The sequence below is a fragment of the Trichomycterus rosablanca genome, chromosome 8, assembly GCF_030014385.1.
Source record: "Trichomycterus rosablanca isolate fTriRos1 chromosome 8, fTriRos1.hap1, whole genome shotgun sequence".
Classification (NCBI taxonomy): Eukaryota; Metazoa; Chordata; class Actinopteri; order Siluriformes; family Trichomycteridae; genus Trichomycterus; species Trichomycterus rosablanca.
The window spans coordinates 14,848,964-14,867,221 of record NC_085995.1 but is presented as its reverse complement, the minus strand read 5'-3'; the positions used below and the strand labels follow the sequence as shown (position 1 = coordinate 14,867,221).

At 38.7% G+C, this 18,258-nt stretch overlaps 1 protein-coding gene across 1 annotated transcript in view; it reads left to right on the top strand.

Moving 5' to 3' along the window:
* The first annotated feature begins 1,202 nt into the window (after positions 1–1,202).
* Positions 1,203–18,258, top strand: part of pdgfc (platelet derived growth factor c) — a 128,134-nt gene continuing 111,078 nt past the window's right edge. The window contains exon 1 of the mRNA XM_062999877.1: positions 1,203–1,269. The gene's annotated coding sequence lies outside the window, so the exon portion shown is untranslated. The remainder of the gene's footprint in view (positions 1,270–18,258) is intronic.

Sequence of the window (18,258 nt, the reverse complement as noted above, 5' to 3'; positions counted from 1 at the left end):
CTGACTGCATCTCTTTGGACTGTGGGAGGAAACTGGAGCTCCCTCAGGAAACCCACGTAGACTTGAGGAGAAAATGCAAACTTCACACAGAAAGGACCCAGACTGCTCTACCTTAGAATCGAACCCAAGATTATTACTATTATAATGTTATTATTATTGTTAATATTGTTGTTGTTGTTCCCACCTGGAGCAAATTATTGCTCTCAAGACACTGGTGATTGTCAATTAAAATAAACTAACACATTGTTCATATGCATCTCTGTGTTCTTTTTGCTGGTCAGAATGGGAACACAGAAGGTCAAACCTCTTAACGTGGGTCACTGACAAACAATTACAATGTGTGTGCAAAAATGTAAAAATGTGCACATCTGTGCTAAAATTTTGATATATATAGATGCGTGAGCGTAAAGATCAGAGGTCTGTACATGTGCTCAAGGTTTAGAGATCTACAATGTCAGTACAGTAAAATAATGCATGTAGACAAAATGCCAGGGGTTTTTGACATCACTGTTGATTTTCAAAGATTTTTCCTCTTGATTTCAGCTGAGTTCAGCAGGAACAGTCTGTGTGAATGTGTGCTGAAGAGTCCCGCCTTCTTGGGGAGTTTCCATCTAGACCAACTCTGAGCTTTATGTGCAGCACCTGTTCAGTCGGCTCTTCTGCTCTCTACAGACTCGCTCACTCAGACAGTTCCCTGCACTCACTACAACCTCTACAAGCCTGAGGTCCTGCAGCAGAGCTTAATCCACAAACTCCTGGGATTGTCTTCACTACTGAAAGTTTCTATTTTTAAATCTGGAGGTGTGCCTACTTGTAGCAAAGTTGTAATAGATTCTAGCAGTTGAAAAACTTTTCAACTTTAGAGATTCAACTTTTTTGGATGCATTGCTGGAACATGGTATAAAATATTGGTGGTAGGTCAAAGACAGTGGGTTTTCTTGAGGAACTTTTCCAGACTTAGAAAGTGGACTAAATTCAGAACTTAAGAACTTCAAATCCTTGGCTCATCATCTCAGTGTCTGAAGGCTTTTCTTCTTCAGGACTATGTGGTTTCTACTTCTGTCAGTCCTCACCATGTGGGATGTGTGTTCAAGGAACGGCTTTTCTGTTTCCTCATGCTAATCGGGACTCCAAGTATCCACTGTGTAAAGTTGAGCCAAATGATTCCTCTTCTCCTCCTCTTTCTTCTATCATCTCTTCTTCATGGGTTGGGGGCGGATTCCACACTCATTGCTAAACTTCACCACACCAATGGAAAGGAGCAAAACGGTGAGTAAGATGCTTTATAATGAGTCAATTCATGGCATTTTGTACTTGTGTTTTGATGTATCATACTCGATGTATAGATGTCAACCTTCTAAACTTACATTTAAATTCTTTATACCAGAATTCTTACTGCTTTTCTGTATTTATGCACTATGTTTGTCCTAATACTGATTGTCCACTATTTCTCTATGCTTTTCTGATAGCTGGACTTATTCTCCTTTCACCCTTATTCACAAGTCTTTACATTCTCAGCACTCCTACACACTCTTCCCACTTATTCCAGTCTTTCTGTGTGCTCCTACACTTTTTACATGCATTCCTTTCATGTTTTCATCATGCCTCTACACTTTCCCCATAAACGTGTACCTTTTCCACATGCTACCACACTTTTCCATACACCCTATACTGTTTATATGCATTCTTGCACTCTTACAACAAATTTCACTACTCTTTACGTGCACTCCCGGATTCTCCCACACTTTCTAGTCTTCTTTAAATGGCCATGCTTGTTTGGTTCAAAGAGCATTATCGTAGGTAGGAAGTGGAAATTACCTTCAGCTTTAAAGTGGATCCGTATGTATATATAAGGGAGGGGGAAAAAACCTCCCAGTAAAGGCGTCCCCTGAGAAAACCTTTCCCTCTGATCACAGAAAGGCTCCATTCATAAAGAGCGAATGACTTGCGGCTGTGTAATTTGCTTAGCTCTGAACCCCCAGTGATAGCCTGACATGAATGAAGAAAAATGTCAAAAGGTCTCATTTTAACGTAGACTGAAAAAGCAAACGCACAGCAATGACAGGTTCTCGAAACACTAGACAGCGGGGACAAACAAACCATTGCCCACCGTGCACCACTGACACTAATTAAACCCCTGCCATGTTGACTGAGCCAGGAGTGAATCTGAACTATGTCAGGGGTCAAAAGTTAGAAGACAGAATTGAGAAACACTTTTGCAATAGCAGAAATTATAAGGAGTCACTCTTAACTTTTGGCACTTTATCCTTTCATGGTAGTGTGTTTATTCAGCAAGTTTCTGTGTGCACAAGACCTTTCCAGTGGCCACCAAATGTTTCTTTAATTTTTTTTTTTTTAGTACAGATAGTTAGTGGAGCATTGTTCTGTTAATAACATGATCACTTCCCATCACTTAAAATTTTTTGTTTTATATTTTATTGTTGTTGTGAGTGTGTTTGCTTTCTTATAATTCCTCATTCGTTATTTCACCTTAAATGGCTTTAACATTGTTGTTGCTATAGTTATATATCAATGGCTTCATCATGCAACATTCAGAGTGCTTTTATTTTTATTACTTTTGCCACGGCTGCCTTCCATTACTTCCAAAGTTTATGCTCTATGAAAAATAATCAAATAAAATTTAAATAAACGAAACTAAAATAATAAAAATACTAAAGTAATTAAACCAAGTCATGATATTAGTCAAAATATATTAAAACAATATCATTTTTTAAATCTATGGATAATGATAGCAAATCATAGCAAAATATAAGTGCTGAACCAATTAGCCATAACATTAAAACCACCTCCTTGTTTCTACACTCACTGTCCTTTTTATTAGCTCCACTTACCATATATGAGCACTTAGTAGTTCTACAATTACTGACTGTAGTCCATCTGTTTCTTTGCATACCTTTTTGGCCTGCTTTCACCCTGTTCTCCAATGGTCAGGACTCCCACAGGACCACCACAGAGCAGGTATTATTTAGGTGGTGGATCATTCTCAGCACTGCAGTGACACTGACATGGTGGTGGTGTGTTAGTGTTTGTTGTGCTGGTATAAGTGGATCAGACACAGCAGAGCTGCTGGAGTTTTTAAATACCGTGTCCACTTACTGTCCACTCTATCAGACTCGCCTACCTAATTGGTCCACCTTGTAGATGTAAAGTCAGAAACGATTGTTCATATATTGCTGCTGTTTAAGTTGGTCATTTTCTAGACCTTCATCAGTGCCCATGGGGCGCTGTTGGCTGGATATTTTAGGATGGTGGACTATTCACAGTCCAGCAGTGACATTGAGGTGTTTAAAGACTCCAGCAGCACTGCTGTGTCTGATCCACTCATACCAGCACAACCCACACTAACACTCTGTGGGGGTCCTGGGAGAGTCCTGACCATTAAAGAACAGAATGAAAGAGGTCTAACAAAGCATGCAGAGAAACTGATGGACTACAGTCAGTAATTATAGAACTACAAAGTGCTTCTATATGGTAAGTGGAGCTGATAAAATGGACAGTGAGTGTAGAAACAAGGAGGTGGTTTTAATGTTATGACTGATCAGTGTATATCACTGTTATGGCTCACTTTAACGATTATACTTTAATCTGGTTGCTTAGATACATTGACTTAGAACTGCGATTTCATTCTTTAATAAGAATCAAGTTTTAATGTGGTACAAATAAGTTGTGAAGTCTAATAAAATAAGAACAAATTGAAAATATTCTCAGAATAATAAATAAAAAAATGTGTGACCATATACAGTGGGGGAAATAAGTATTTGATCCCCTGCTGATTTTGTAAGTTTACCCCTTTACAAAGACTTGAACAGTCTATAATTTTTATGGAAAGTTTATTTTAACAGAGAGAGACAGAATATCAACAAAAATCCAGAAAAAAAACATGAAATAAAAGTTATGAATTAATTTGTATTTAATTAAGGGAAATAAGTATTTGATCCCCTACCAACCAGCAAGAATTCTGACCCCCACAGACCGGTTATGTGCCCATGAGGCACACAAATTAGTCCTGTCCCTGTATAAAAGACTTCTGTCACAGAATCAGTTTCTTCCGTTCAAATCTCTCGACCACCATGGGCAAGACCAAAGAGCTATCAAAGGACGTCAGGGACAAGATTGTAGACCTGCACAAGGCTGGAATGGGCTACAAGACCATCAGCAAGAAGCTTGGTGAGAAAGAGACCACTGTTGGTGTGATAATTTGAAAATGGAAGAAATACAAGATCACAGTCAATCACCCTCACTCTTGAGCTCCATGCAAGATCTCACCTGGTGGGGTAAGAATGATTCTGAGAAAGGTGAGGTCAGTCCAGAAGTACACGGGCGGAGCTTGTCAATGATCTCAAGGGAGCTGGGAGCAGAAAAATGCTGGATATGACCCCAAGAACACCATCCCCACCGGGCATTTCTTTGCCTCCAAACACGGCGAGTGGAGTTGATGCCAAAGAGCTCAATTTTGGTCTCATCTGACCATATCACATTCTCCCAAGCTTTCTCTGAATCATTCAGGTGTTCATTGGCAAACTTCAGACGGGCCTGTACATGAGCCTTCTTGAGCAAAGGGACTTTGCGGGCACTGCAGGATCTCAATCCATTACGGCAAAGTGTGTTACTAATGGTTTTCTTGGTGACTGTGCTCCCAGCTCCCTTGAGATCATTGACAAGCTCCTCCCGAGTAATTCTGGACTGACCTCACCTTTCTCAGAATCATTCTTACCCCACCAGGTGAGATCTTGCATGGAGCTCCAGAGTGAGGGTGATTGACTGTGATCTTGTATTTCTTCCATTTTCAAATTATCGCACCAACAGTGGTCTCTTTCTCACCAAGCTTCTTGCAGATGGTCTTGTAGCCCATTCCAGCCTTGTGCAGGTCTACAATCTTGTCTCTGACGTCCTTTGATAGCTCTTTGGTCTTGCCCATGGTGGTCGAGAGATTTGAACGGAAGAAACTGATTCTGTGACAGGAGTCTTTTATACAGGGACAGGACTAATTTGTGTGCCTCATGGGCACATAACCGGTCTGTGGGGGTCAGAATTCTTGCTGGTTGGTAGGGGATCAAATACTTATTTCCCTTAATTAAATACAAATTAATTCATAACTTTTATTTCATGTTTTTTTTCTGGATTTTTTGTTGATATTCTGTCTCTCTCTGTTAAAATAAACCTTCCATAAAAATTATAGACTGTTCAAGTCTTTGTAAGGGGGTAAACTAACAAAATCAGCAGGGGATCAAATACTTATTTCCCCCACTGTAAATACTATTTTGAATTAAAATAATAAATACTAAACATATTTTTTTGTAAGAATCGTTCTATGTATTTCCTTGTGTTAAGCATTTAGTGTCATTAATGACACCTATAAAAACCCAACTTACTAAGTGATGTTTTGGTGGTGAACCATTCTCAGCACTGCAATGACTCTTACGTGATAATGACATGGTAGTGTGTGTTCTACTAATATATCAGGTGCACCTACCTGGCCTCTTTATTAAGAATGTATACAGTGTTAGCACATGCTGTAGATGTACAGTTAAAAACGAGCTGCTTTATTTAGTTTAGGTTTTATCAGTGAAAACTTTTTGATCACAGAATGCTGTTGGATTTTTGTTTTTAGTATTCTCCTCCCTGCATTGACAATAAGGTGTTTAAAAATCCCTAAAACACTGCAGCACCTGATACACTTGCACCAGTACGACACACACTACCATGTTATTGCAGTGTTAAAGAAGGATTCACCATCTAAATAACATCTGGTGAGTGCTGGTCCTATAGAGGTCAGTTTTGATTGGTAAATGGGACATAGTGGAGGAACAAAGTGCAAAGCAACAGATGGATTTCATTCAGTAATTGTATGCCCACAGCATATGTATAGTAGGAGTAACTTTTTGGTAAAACAGCTATAATAATTCCACCTCTAAAACATTCCACAACAGTTTCAATGTGACCTAAAAAGTGACATCTACTCCCTATTTTTTTTAACTGACCTGTGTCTATTCAGACTGAAATGCAACTCTAATAAGCTCTTACCCTGACAACAGAACCACTTTGTACATTTGTTACTATAACTTTCAGCAGGCCTTGTCCTGAATTACTCTCTCACCCACCCATCATTAGTAACTGGATAAGTTTAATTGAAACAGCACATGCCACTAATGCAGTCTGAACAGAGGGGTAATATTTTTAATCACCAGTAGAACACTAGCTTTTAAAAGCTCTATTCCACCATGACTGCAGGAGTAGTGAATGAGTGGGATCCTATGCCAAGTTTATCTCAAAGGTGAGGCTTGTGTTTGAGTCTCTTTTATCACATCAACAATGCACCCCTTATCTACAGAGGTGCTGACAGAAGCTGCCACTAACTGTTTATTTGGGATGAGGTAACTCCTGCAGCTGTTAGGTTTTTGGGTCCCAAAGCTTCCTACAAATGAAAAACCATGCAGGGTGCAGATTAAGATATTCCTTTTGTGAAAATATAAGCAATTGATGGAAAGAGGTGTTACTCAAGGGCCCAGTTTTGCTAGTTACTATCTAGTAAACTTCATATTTACACATTCTATAGTTCAAACTTGTTAACAAATGGTTTGTAAAGTGGTTTGTATAGAAACATCATGGCAGGAGACACTGTTGTGGTAAGGTTGCAAGATTTAGGGTATGTACCAAAAAAGATTGTACATCTCTTTGATGTTTTACTGAAAAAAGTGGGATATTGTGGTACTTGGGTGGTGCAGTTGTCTTTTACACTAGCCCACCACCCCTGAGATCTGGGTTGTTATCGGCTGGCTGGACATGATTGGCTATATCTGGAAAAAGGGGTAGATTTAAACTAATATCCACATATTTACTTACCCACAAAGTTGAATCAGTTCATCTGGACACAAGTTTGTTGTAGAGATACGTTTCGTCACTCAATCCGAATGACTTCTTCAGTCTGAGCTGGTGTACTGCAACCTTATATGCAGTTGATTTGCATAACGACCGATCACCACCCATTGCATAACAATGGAACTGGTGATCAGGTCTATATGACCTCTATATTCCTCTGATTTTATTTTAACCCAGGTGTCGTCCACATATCTGAACCAATGACTCGGTGGTGTCCCTGAGTAGGTCCTTAGTGCCTTCTTTTCCACTTCCTCCATGTACAGGTTTGCAACAATAGGTGAGACGGGGGACCCCATAGCACACCCATGTTTCTGTTTGTAGAACTGTCCTCTGTACGAGAAGTAGGTGGACTGAAGACACAGTTCTAGGAGTGTGCACACCTGGTCCGTGGTAAGGGTGGTCCTCGTGCTCCGGGTGGGGTCGACTTGTAGTTTCCTACGGACCACCTCCACTGCCTCAGCAACTGGAATGCACGTGAAGAGGGATGTAACATCATAAGAGACCATTGTTTCCTCCGTCTCAATGATGATGCCCTTCACCTTGTCCACAAAGTCCATGGTGTTCTGAATGTGGTGTTCCGTGCTACCTACCAATGGGTTGAGAATCGAGGCTAGAAACTTAGAAATGTTATAAGTTACAGAGTTAATCATACAAACAATGGGTCGTAAAGGTACATCCTGTTTGTGTATCTTAGGTAACCCATACAGACTAGGAGTAGCCTCCCCCGGATATAATTTGTAGTACAAAGCCCTGTCAATAGCATTGTTCTGTTCTAAAACTTTCAGACAATCTATCACCTTTTTCTTGTAGCTACTACCTGGATCTCGTTTCAGCAGCTCCTAAGTGTTAGTGTCACTAAGTAACAACATCACTTTCTCATGATAGTCTATCTGGTTTAATAGAACAGTACATCTACCTTTGTCAGCAGGAAGTATGATGATGTTATTGTCCTTACTAAGTGTAGTAAGTGCATACCTCTCCAGGTCGGAGATGTTGTTGTTGCGGATTGCTGATTCTGTGGCTGTGATCAGTTCCACTAGTGGGACTTGCTTTGGTGTAACAGCAAAATTCAACCCCTTAGCCAAGATGTCTTTCTCCGCTTGTGTGAGTTGTCTGTCTGACAAGTTCTTCACCCACTTGTCCACATCACCAGCGTGTGTTTGCCCTTCATTCCTCTTTCGGCCATCCATGGTCTGTTGGTCTGTTCGTATCTCTACAACAAACTTGTGTCCAGATGAACTGATTCAACTTTGTGGATTTGTGTACCTGGATTATTGAACATGCATCAACAGATATTTACTTACATTTATTCAAACGTGAAAAAAGTGTGTGCTTATATATTGTTAAATTAGATGCCGTGTCCCTTATAGCCAACAAGAATCTACCTTTGTGTAGACTAAAAGTGGAAGAACTTTACATTATTGGTGTGCTAGTTGTATTCATCACTTTGAATAAACTGTCTTTAAACATTTAGCTTTGGTTGTTCAGACCTGCAGTTGGATAAGGTTTAGTTATTGCAAAGTGTTTTCTGCAGGCATTTTGTAGCAGAGCCCAGTTATCCCTTATTAATCTTCTGAAGCCCCTCCAGCATCAACTGTAGAACAGAGGAATGCAACAGCTGAGCACTTGAATTTACTGGATCCCCCAGTCAGGAATAGGGTTAATATGGTATTTCTGTAAAATATCTGTTTTCTGAGGTATCTTTAAAGATACAATAGCAATTTCCAAGTTTATCTATGTGCCTTAAGTGAGATTACAACCATCTACAATGGCTAAAGATGTATAAACCATGTTACATAACAATGTCTTAGGTTACACAATTCAAATATAGCACTTTTCCCCCCATTTTGATATATAAAACAGTTTGAACTATGTAAAATCATGAGGAAAAGGCCAGGACCTTTAAACTAGAAATTAACATTAACTTAAATTAACATTAAATTAACTTCCTGTCACACTGTTTTCCTGTTTGGCACGGCCGCTGCCGATATTTTTAAGGAATAAACTGCTGGATTTGATTAAGGAATTCGGTTGGAGGTTGGATAGATGATCGGGTAAAGCTGTTTTCGTATAGGGAAAGACGATCGGTGATCGGAGATTAAGTGCGAGCTTGTAACACCGTTTCAACTACGCGCTCGCTCAGAATGCTCTGCACGGAGGCCGACTGAAGGGGGCTGCTACACCGCGCTAGCTCTAAACAGTCATGCCGCCTAAAGGAGCAGGAATGGCAAGTGAGGAAAGTGTTTCCCTTCAACAAGTAAAATAATTGTTACACCAGCAAAAAGACTTCTATGTTCAACTCCTACAGCAGCAAGAGAGTAATTTTAAAGGATTCGTTCAACTTATAATGGAGACAATGAATAAAAGAGTCGATGAGAGACATGTGAGCTAAAGGCCAGCCTACAGTTTTCTCAAAAGGATATTGAGGAGATGAGTGGGGATATCAAAAGAATCAAAATAGATTCAAAATCAATACAAACTGACATAAAGACGATATGTGAATCCATGATAACAATGACTGGAAAGATGGACTATTTGGAGGGTCAGTCTAGGAGAAACAACATTGTAGTGGACGGTATTCCAGAAACTCCAAATGAAAACTGGTCTGAAACAGAAGACAAAGTAAAAAAACTGATGGCTGAGAAACTGAACATGGATAGTACAACAGTTGAAATTGAACGAGCGCATAGGACAGGTAAAATTGCTAACAATGAGTCCAGACCACGTCCTGTAGTGGTGAAATTTCTACGACACAACGACAAAGCAACTGCCTTAGCAAATTCTAAAAATCTAAAAGGGAGTAACATCTACGTTAGTGAAGATTATATAAAAGCTGTTCGTCAGAAGAGGAAAGAACTTATGCCAGCCTTAAGAGCTGCAAGAGAGAGGGGTGATGTGGCATATCTTAGATATGATAAACTAGTAGTACATCCTCCCAATAGGATGGAGAAAGCAAAGGAGATGCATAATATAAGAGGTGGGAGTCTAGCGGTACGTACGCGAATTAGAACACAAACACAAAATGTGTAATATTAAGAAGTTCATTGTATGATGTAAAGCATAGTTATGAATATAAATAGATAATGCCATCTGTAAATAAACTTTCAAAGAAAGGGTTAAATATAGCACATCTTAATATATGCAGTTTAAGAAACAAAATTCATGAAATAGCTGAAATATTGGAAGATCATAAAATTCATGTTTTAACAGTATCAGAAACACATCTAGACTCTACCTTTGAAAATGATGTTGTAGCAATACAAGGGTTTAATATTTATAGGAAAGATAGGAATAGCTATGGTGGCGGGATTGCGATCTATATTCAAACACATATAGTAGCAAAACTTAGAACTGACTTGTCTTTTAATGAACTAGAAGCCTTGTGGTTACAAATACAGTTACCTCATCTGCAACCTCTACTTGTAGGATGCTGCTATAGACCACCAAATGCTAATAGTAGATATTTTGAATTGATGGGGGAAATGATGGATAAAGTGACAGATGGAAATAGGGAAATATATTTGTTGGGCGACAACAACATTGACTGGCTATCAACATCTTGTCCACTTAAAAAGAAGTGGTTAAATATATTAAATACCTGTTACATAGAACAAGTAGTAACTGTTCCAACAAGAACCGTAACAAATAAGACGGGAATAAAAACATCTACATGCATAGATCATATTTGTACAAATGCAAGTGATCAGTGTTCTAAGGCTATTTCTGTGCCAGTAGGCAGCAGTGATCATAATATAGTGATTATAACAAGAAAAACTAAAATGCCGAAAGCTGCACCACGAGTAGCTATAAAACGATCTTATAGGCAGTTTAAATTAGACAAATTCATTGAAGATTTAAAAACTGTATGCTGGACTGATATACACGAACAGGAAAACCCAGATAATGCACTTGAAAAATTTATGGAATTGTTTATGCTAGTGGTAGAGAAACACGCACCCTTGAAAAAGTCCACAGTAAGGAACATAAAGGCTCCATGGATGAAGAATTAAAGAACAGCATGGTCCAAAGGGATGAGGCAAAAAGGGAAGCTATAAAAAATGGCAGTACTGTACTTTGGAAGGTATATTATAAATTGAGAAATTATGTTTGCAAAATCAATAGGAAAAAGAAAAAAGAGTATTACAAAAATAGGATTGGGGATTCAATTAACAATGGAAAGGAACTATGGAAGACAGTAAAATCTATATTAGGTAGGAAGGGAAATCTGTTGCCATTTTCTATCGAGGTCGAAGGATCATTTTTAACAAAACCAAAGTCAATAGCTAATTATTTTAACAATTATTTCATTAATAAAACAGATATCCTTCAAAGTAAGATGACCAAACAAAAGGACAAACAATACCGTTTAAATATAAAAGAGTTAATAATGAAAGAGAAAAACTGTCAATTTAAAAACTTCCATGTAAGTGAGGAAGAGGTTGAAAAACTTATAAACAATATACAAAATGAAAGAACATCGGGAATTGACAACTTAGATGGGAGAATTTAAAAAATGGCTGTAAAATATATAACTAAACCGGTCTGCTATATCTTTAATTTAAGTTTAAGAAAGGGGATATACCCCAAATTGTGGAAGGAAGCAAAAGTGATCCCAATACCTAAAGATATCAAAAGTCCCTTAAATGGACCCAATGATCGACCTGTAAGCCTACTACCAAGTTTGGGAAAATTGTTAGAGAAAGTAATGACATCTAGAATACAAAGCTATTTATCTGAGAACAATCTAATCTCTAACTGTCAGCATGCTTATAGGAAAGGACATTCAACATGCACTGCATTAATACAAATGAATGATGATTGGTTAAAAGAACTAGAAGATAAAAGATTAGTAGGAGTAATACTTTTAGACCTTAGTGCAGCGTTTGATGTGCTGAATCATGAGCTGTTGTTGAATAAGCTAGTTTGTTATGGGATTGATGCGCCTGTTATTGCATGGTTTCAAAGTTATCTTTCGGATAGGAGTCAAAGGGTTTTTTACAATGGAAGTTTGTCAGAAAGCAAGCAGGTGGATCTTGGAGTCCCACAAGGAAGCTGTCTTGGTCCACTGTTGTTCTCAATATATATAAATGATCTGCCGCTAGTGTTGAATAAAGCCAAGTTACAGATGTATGCTGATGATACTACTCTTTATGCATCAGCTGAAACAATGAATGATCTATCTAATGAGTTGGAGGAGGAATTAAAGTCAGTAACAAACTGGATCAAAGACAATAAGCTTATTTTAAACATACCAAAAACAAAGACCATTATAATTGGATCTAAATTATCACCAGAAAGAAAGGTGACATTAAAGATAAACGAAGAAATAATTAAACAAGTAAAAGAAGTAAAACTATTGGGGGTCATAATAGATGATAGATTATCATGGGAAAAGCATATTGAGAATACGATAACAAAAATGGGCAAATGCTTAGCTGTAATAAGAAGATGTTCAGAATTTTTTACACAGAAGGCATTAAAACTAGTAATAAAATCTTTGGTATTATCTAACTTAGATTACTGTGCAGCAGTATGGTCTAATGCAGCAAAAAAACATCTGATGAAATTACAGATAATGCAGAATAAGGCAGCAAGAACAGCACTGCATTGCCCATATAGAACCAACATTGATAAAATGCACAAGGAACTAGAGTGGCTAAAGGTTGAAGATAGGTGGAAGACAAACCTTGTGGGACTCATAAAGAATACTTATGAGCTAAAATATCCAGCGAGCCTTTATGATCAGTTAGAACAAATAAGGGCGAGAGAAACTAATACCACAAGATATTCAACAAAAAACTATTTTAAATTACCAAGAGCAAGAACTAATTACATGTGTAGAACTGTGGTTTACAGAGCTATTAAGGAGTGGAACTCTTTGCCTGTTTCACTACTTAAAATTGAGAGTAAAATATGTTTTAAGAAATCACTAAAAAGACATTATTTAACAAATATAAAGATTAGCTGAATCAGTGCTAGTAAGATCAATAACCGGGCAGTTTAAGCTAAAACAGAGAAATTTTAATGTAATGTGTTACTTATGTACTATTTAATTGTTTTGTATGTATGTATTTTCTGTTTGTCGGACCCCAGGAAGAATAGCTGCTATGGAAATAGTAGCTAATGGGGATCCAAATAAAACAATAAAACAATAAAAACAATAAACATCCCTTTCTTCCCAAAAGATGTTCACCGAGGTTAGTGTACGTGCTCTGTGTCAAACTGTCATGCTGGAATAGTTAATGGCCCTCCCTGAACTGCAGTGGTGCATTAACAGTGCAGCAGTCATGTTCTGGATTATTGATTGGAAGGTTTCTGGTTTGATCCCCACCACTATAAGTTGCCACTGTTGGGCCCCTGAACATTTACATTACATTTACATTTTCTGCATTTAGTAGATGCTTTTATTCAGTATTGTGTCTTAAAATACACTGTAAAATCATACATAAACTGCATCACCCACAATGCATGTCGATTTTGTGACCCGCAAAGTGACCGCATCCCGCCACTCAATGGTAGTGTTTCCACATCAGCGTTTAACTGAGGCAGTTTTCCAACAAGTGATGTTGAGAAATAGTTAAAAATATCCCAAAATGTACAAGAAGAGAAAACTGAAACAGAAGGAGGTAATTTAATGAAATATGGGAAAGTGAATACAAGTTTGTGCTTCAAGAAGAAAAACTGGTACGTCTTTTGTGTTATGAGGCCGTGTCTGTGTTAAAGGAGTACATTATAAATGTAAATATACATTATAAATATGCAGTATAAATTTGACATTTGAAATTTGCAAACACAGAATTTAGCCACAAAGCTGGAATATTATAATTTATGTTATGAATGTTATAGACCTGTTTGCAATGGGTGTGGCTAAACACTTAAACCAAATTATTTAAATTGTTGTCCACATACCTCTGGATACATAATGTACTAAAATAAGAAAATCAAACTTTAGCTTCTACCATACACAGCACAATACACTTGCCAACTTACTTTGTTGAGCATCTTTGTAAAACATTGTGTATCAAGTTTTACAGAGATACTAGCTCCTCACAATGTAGGGTAAAGACTGTATAATATAGTGAAGACATATACACTGATCAGCCATAACATTAAAACCACCTCCTTGTTTTTACACTCACTGTACATTTTATCAGCTCCACTTACCACATATAAGCACTTTGTAGTTCTACAATTACTGTAGACTGTAGTCTATCTATTTCTCTACATACCTTTTTAACCTGCTTTTACCCTGTTCTACAATGGTCAGGACCACTACAGAGCAGGTATTATTTAGGTGGTGGATCATTCTCAGCACTGCAGTGACAATGACATGGTGGTGGTGTGTTAGTGTGTGTTGTGCTGGTATGCTGGTGTGGATCAGACACAGCAATGCTGCTGGAGTTTTTACATACCGTGTCCACTCACTGTCCACTCTATTAGACACTCCTACCTAGCTGGTCTACCTTGCAGATGTAAACTCATCTATTGCTGCTGTTTGAGTTGGTCATTTTCTAGACCTTTATCAGTGGTCACAGGACGCTGCCCATGGGGCGCTGTTGGCTGGATATTTTTGGTTGGTGGACTATTCTCAGTCCAGCAGTGACAGTGAGGTGTTTAAAAACTCCAGCAGCTGTGCTGTGTCTTATCCATTCATACCAGCACAACACACACTAACACACCACCATGTCAGTGTCACTGCAGTGCTGAGAATGATCCACCACCCAAATAATACCTGCTCTGTAGTAGTACTGGAAGAGTCATGACAATTGAAGAACAGCATGAAAGGGGGCTAACAAAGCATGCAGAGAAACAGATGGACTACAGTCAGTAATTGTAGCACTACAAAGTGCTTCTATATGGTAAGTAGAGCTGATAAAATGGACAGTGAGTGTAGAAACAAGGAGGTGGTTTTAATGTTATGGCTGATCTGTGTATGTATACTATCTGTAGAGTTCAGGACCATTTTAAGAACGCCCAACATAACCTAAGAGCTTAGTCATCATAAAGAAAGAAAAAAACTAGCACTGACAGTACATTGGTCAGACTCTTCCTGGAAATCATTCAAATGGGAATTTATGAGAATTCATGAGAATATGTGTAAGCAAATTATTTCCAGAACTGGCAATAAAATTGGCTGACCAGATCAAAACCACAGGCAGACAGGACCACACACAGGGCAGAAAGAAAAAAAACATGTGTAAACATGTTACTGTTTTCAACACACAGACAAGCAGGCAAGAGTGGCTAATTCACAGTTGTTGGTATACTTGCTTATTGTTATTTTATTTATTTCAATTTGGCTGTAGCCAATTCCCATGCCCAGACTGAGGCAGCATTATTACTTATATGGGAGTTTTGAGGCTAATGTTTTTCTTTGAGACAAGTGAAGCAAACTACTGTATCATTTTGAATTATTATTCATCCAACATGATCAAACACATTAAAAACACACCCTATCACTTAAAATGCACACACCCTATCCTTGCTACTTAGACAGGAGGGCCAATCATGCTCACTCACATTTCACACTGAACGATCATTGGATTTGGAACACCTGGCAGGTGGCATATGATCCTTGATAAAGTGCCCCCAATTGGTGGTTACACCATAATCGGCTTCCATATAGGGTTTTGACCCATCCACTGCACAGCAGAAGGCAACATTTACCAGCTATGGGTAAATGGACAGACTTAAGCAACTTTGACCGCGGACAGATAGTTGAAGCCAAGAGGTGTGGTGCCAGTGGTTCAGCAACAGCTTTATTATTCAGCAAAGGACTTTATTATTCCAATTTTATTTTATAGATTATATTCATTCCTTTTCATAATTTTGTACATATGCACATAAAGAGTCCTGTATTATATCTGTATATGTTGCACAAATGGTGCTAGTTTTTATGTAAGTTAATGTGTATATTTTTTTGTAATTATGTGTATTGCAACTGTGAGGGACTGAGCACCTAAGCATTTCACTCACCTTTCACACCTGTGTTAATGTGACGTGACAATAAAGTGATTTGATTTTGATTTGATTTGATTTGATTTTGAGCTGCACTTGTGGGCTGTTGTCGTACCACAGTGTCACGCATGTACCAAGCGTTGATCCAAAAGACGAGTGTTGCATGTTGCGACTGGTATCGCAGCAACAACATGCCACAGTGGAACAGTGGAACCCACCAGTACAACAGACCAGTGGTGGTGATGTGATGGTCTGAGGAGCATTCTCTTGGCATGCCCTAGGATCGTTAGTCATCGTACCTGAATCCTTGAATGTTGAACGCTACAGGGACCTGTTAGCTGACCATTTGCACCCATATCTTCAGGAAATCTTTCCCAACAACAGTGTGATTTTGCAACAGGACAATGCCTTGTGTCATGGTTGGAGGAACACTGCAATGAATTCTTACTATTCACTCCCTAGTGGCATTAAAGTCTAAGGTGTAGCCATTAGACTGTAGACTGGAAGTTGCTAAGCACTAAAAATTGGAAGGGGGTTGGTGTGACCATGTAATCCACTCCCTGGGATGATGGGGTTGATTTGACTGTGTTAATGCAAATCCACAATAAAGGACAAGGACAACTACTTATGCATTTTCAGCTTTTATTAGCAGTGTCTAAATAAATAAAGAAAAATAATAATAAAAATAAACACTAAGCCGCTCAGGTGGCACAGCAGTAAAATACGCTAGCACACCAGAGATGAGGTTTCGGATAGCTCTGCCATCCGTCTGGGGCTGGGCAGCTACATGAACAATGATTGCCTGTTGTTCAGGGTTACTCATAACTGGTGCAATTACGACCTCTGGCTCTTCGTACACAAGGCTGATGAACTCGCCTAGTGCAGGTGAAAAGATGCAGTCGGTACTGATCACGTGTCGGAGGGGGGTGTGTGTCAGTTGCAAAGCTCTTCAGTCAGCAGTGGAGGGTTGTAATGGTAGAGGTGAAGCATAATGCATTCAGGGTACTCATGACCATCCATCTGACCTAATTGTCTGTGATTTGTCACTTAACAATTGTGATTACCTTCAGGCAGATAAACCCCAGTGGCTTATGTGTAAATGACACATTAATTGGTTGTCATGGTGATGGTGGACGCTGGCGCATTTGGCTGCCGCTGCCGTTGCTGTATTTTGTCATGTTTTGCCGTGTTTTGTTGTATTTTTGTCATGTTTTTCTTTTGTTTTCGTCTTTTTGTGGTCTCTGCCGCTCCTGTTTTTCATCGGATGGTCTCGGCGTCTGTTGGGTACTGGATGGTGATGGTGAACGCTGGCGCATTTGGCTGCCGCTACCGTTACCGTATTTTATTATTTTTTGAATTTTAATTAGTAAATGATCTTATTGGTGGATTATCGCTACTCCTTCAGGAACGGGAGGACAACATTCAGTCTGGACTGAATTGGATTTTATTGTACCCGGAGTTTTCTGGACTTAATCTGTACTATCGCTTGCCTAACACGAGCCGTTGCTGCCCTGCTCCAACTCTGAATTTGCTGTGGCAATTTTAGTCCTGTTTGGATTTATTCATGGACTTTACCCTGCCTCGGGTAATGATTCAAAGTCTGCCATATACTTTCACATATACGGTGATATGCCTTATTACTCGGGACCGGAGCTGCTGCGCTTAAATTCAAACACTCGCCTGCCTACTGAGGTTTACACACGCTGTGTTGCTATGGGAACAGTACGACGCCCATGTTACATCTATCGGGATCCCGCCGCAGCATTTGCATGTCTGGAAGCTTTACACGGCTTGGCTCCGAGCTATATCGCAGACCTTCTCTGTGTTCACTCCACTCCACAAGCTCCACGATCTTCCAACCAGCTTACCTATTCCACGCTCTCAAAATGAGGTTCAAGGGTGACAGTCTTCCACTTTTCATAAAGGAGTCCCACACAATAGATGCATTTAAGTTAAATTTGAAAAGTAATTTGTTTGTTTTTTTGGCATTTGAGTCCATTTGTGGTTTTATTTGATTTACATGTTTATATGTTGGTGCGTATGTATGTTGTTTTGTATGTATGTTAATTATTTGTTAAATGTTGCATAGTTGAGTGGTATTTATAACTGATTTTAATGTTTTAGCACTTTGAGATTTGTTTTCAAATGTAAAGTGCGTTATAAATAAAATGTATTATTATTATTATTAATGTAGTGGGATTGAAAGCCTGATTGGACTACTGAGTAGAAAAAGTATTAAATAAAAAGAGGCATTTCAAATACTCCTGCCAAGCCATATAGACATGACTGGAGATCATGGTAAATGAGGTCAAATCATCACATTTATCTGTTCCCTGTGGAATTTACTTTGCTCTGAAAAGAAGACCCACAAACAGGTCATAGCTTTTATACTAGCAGTTA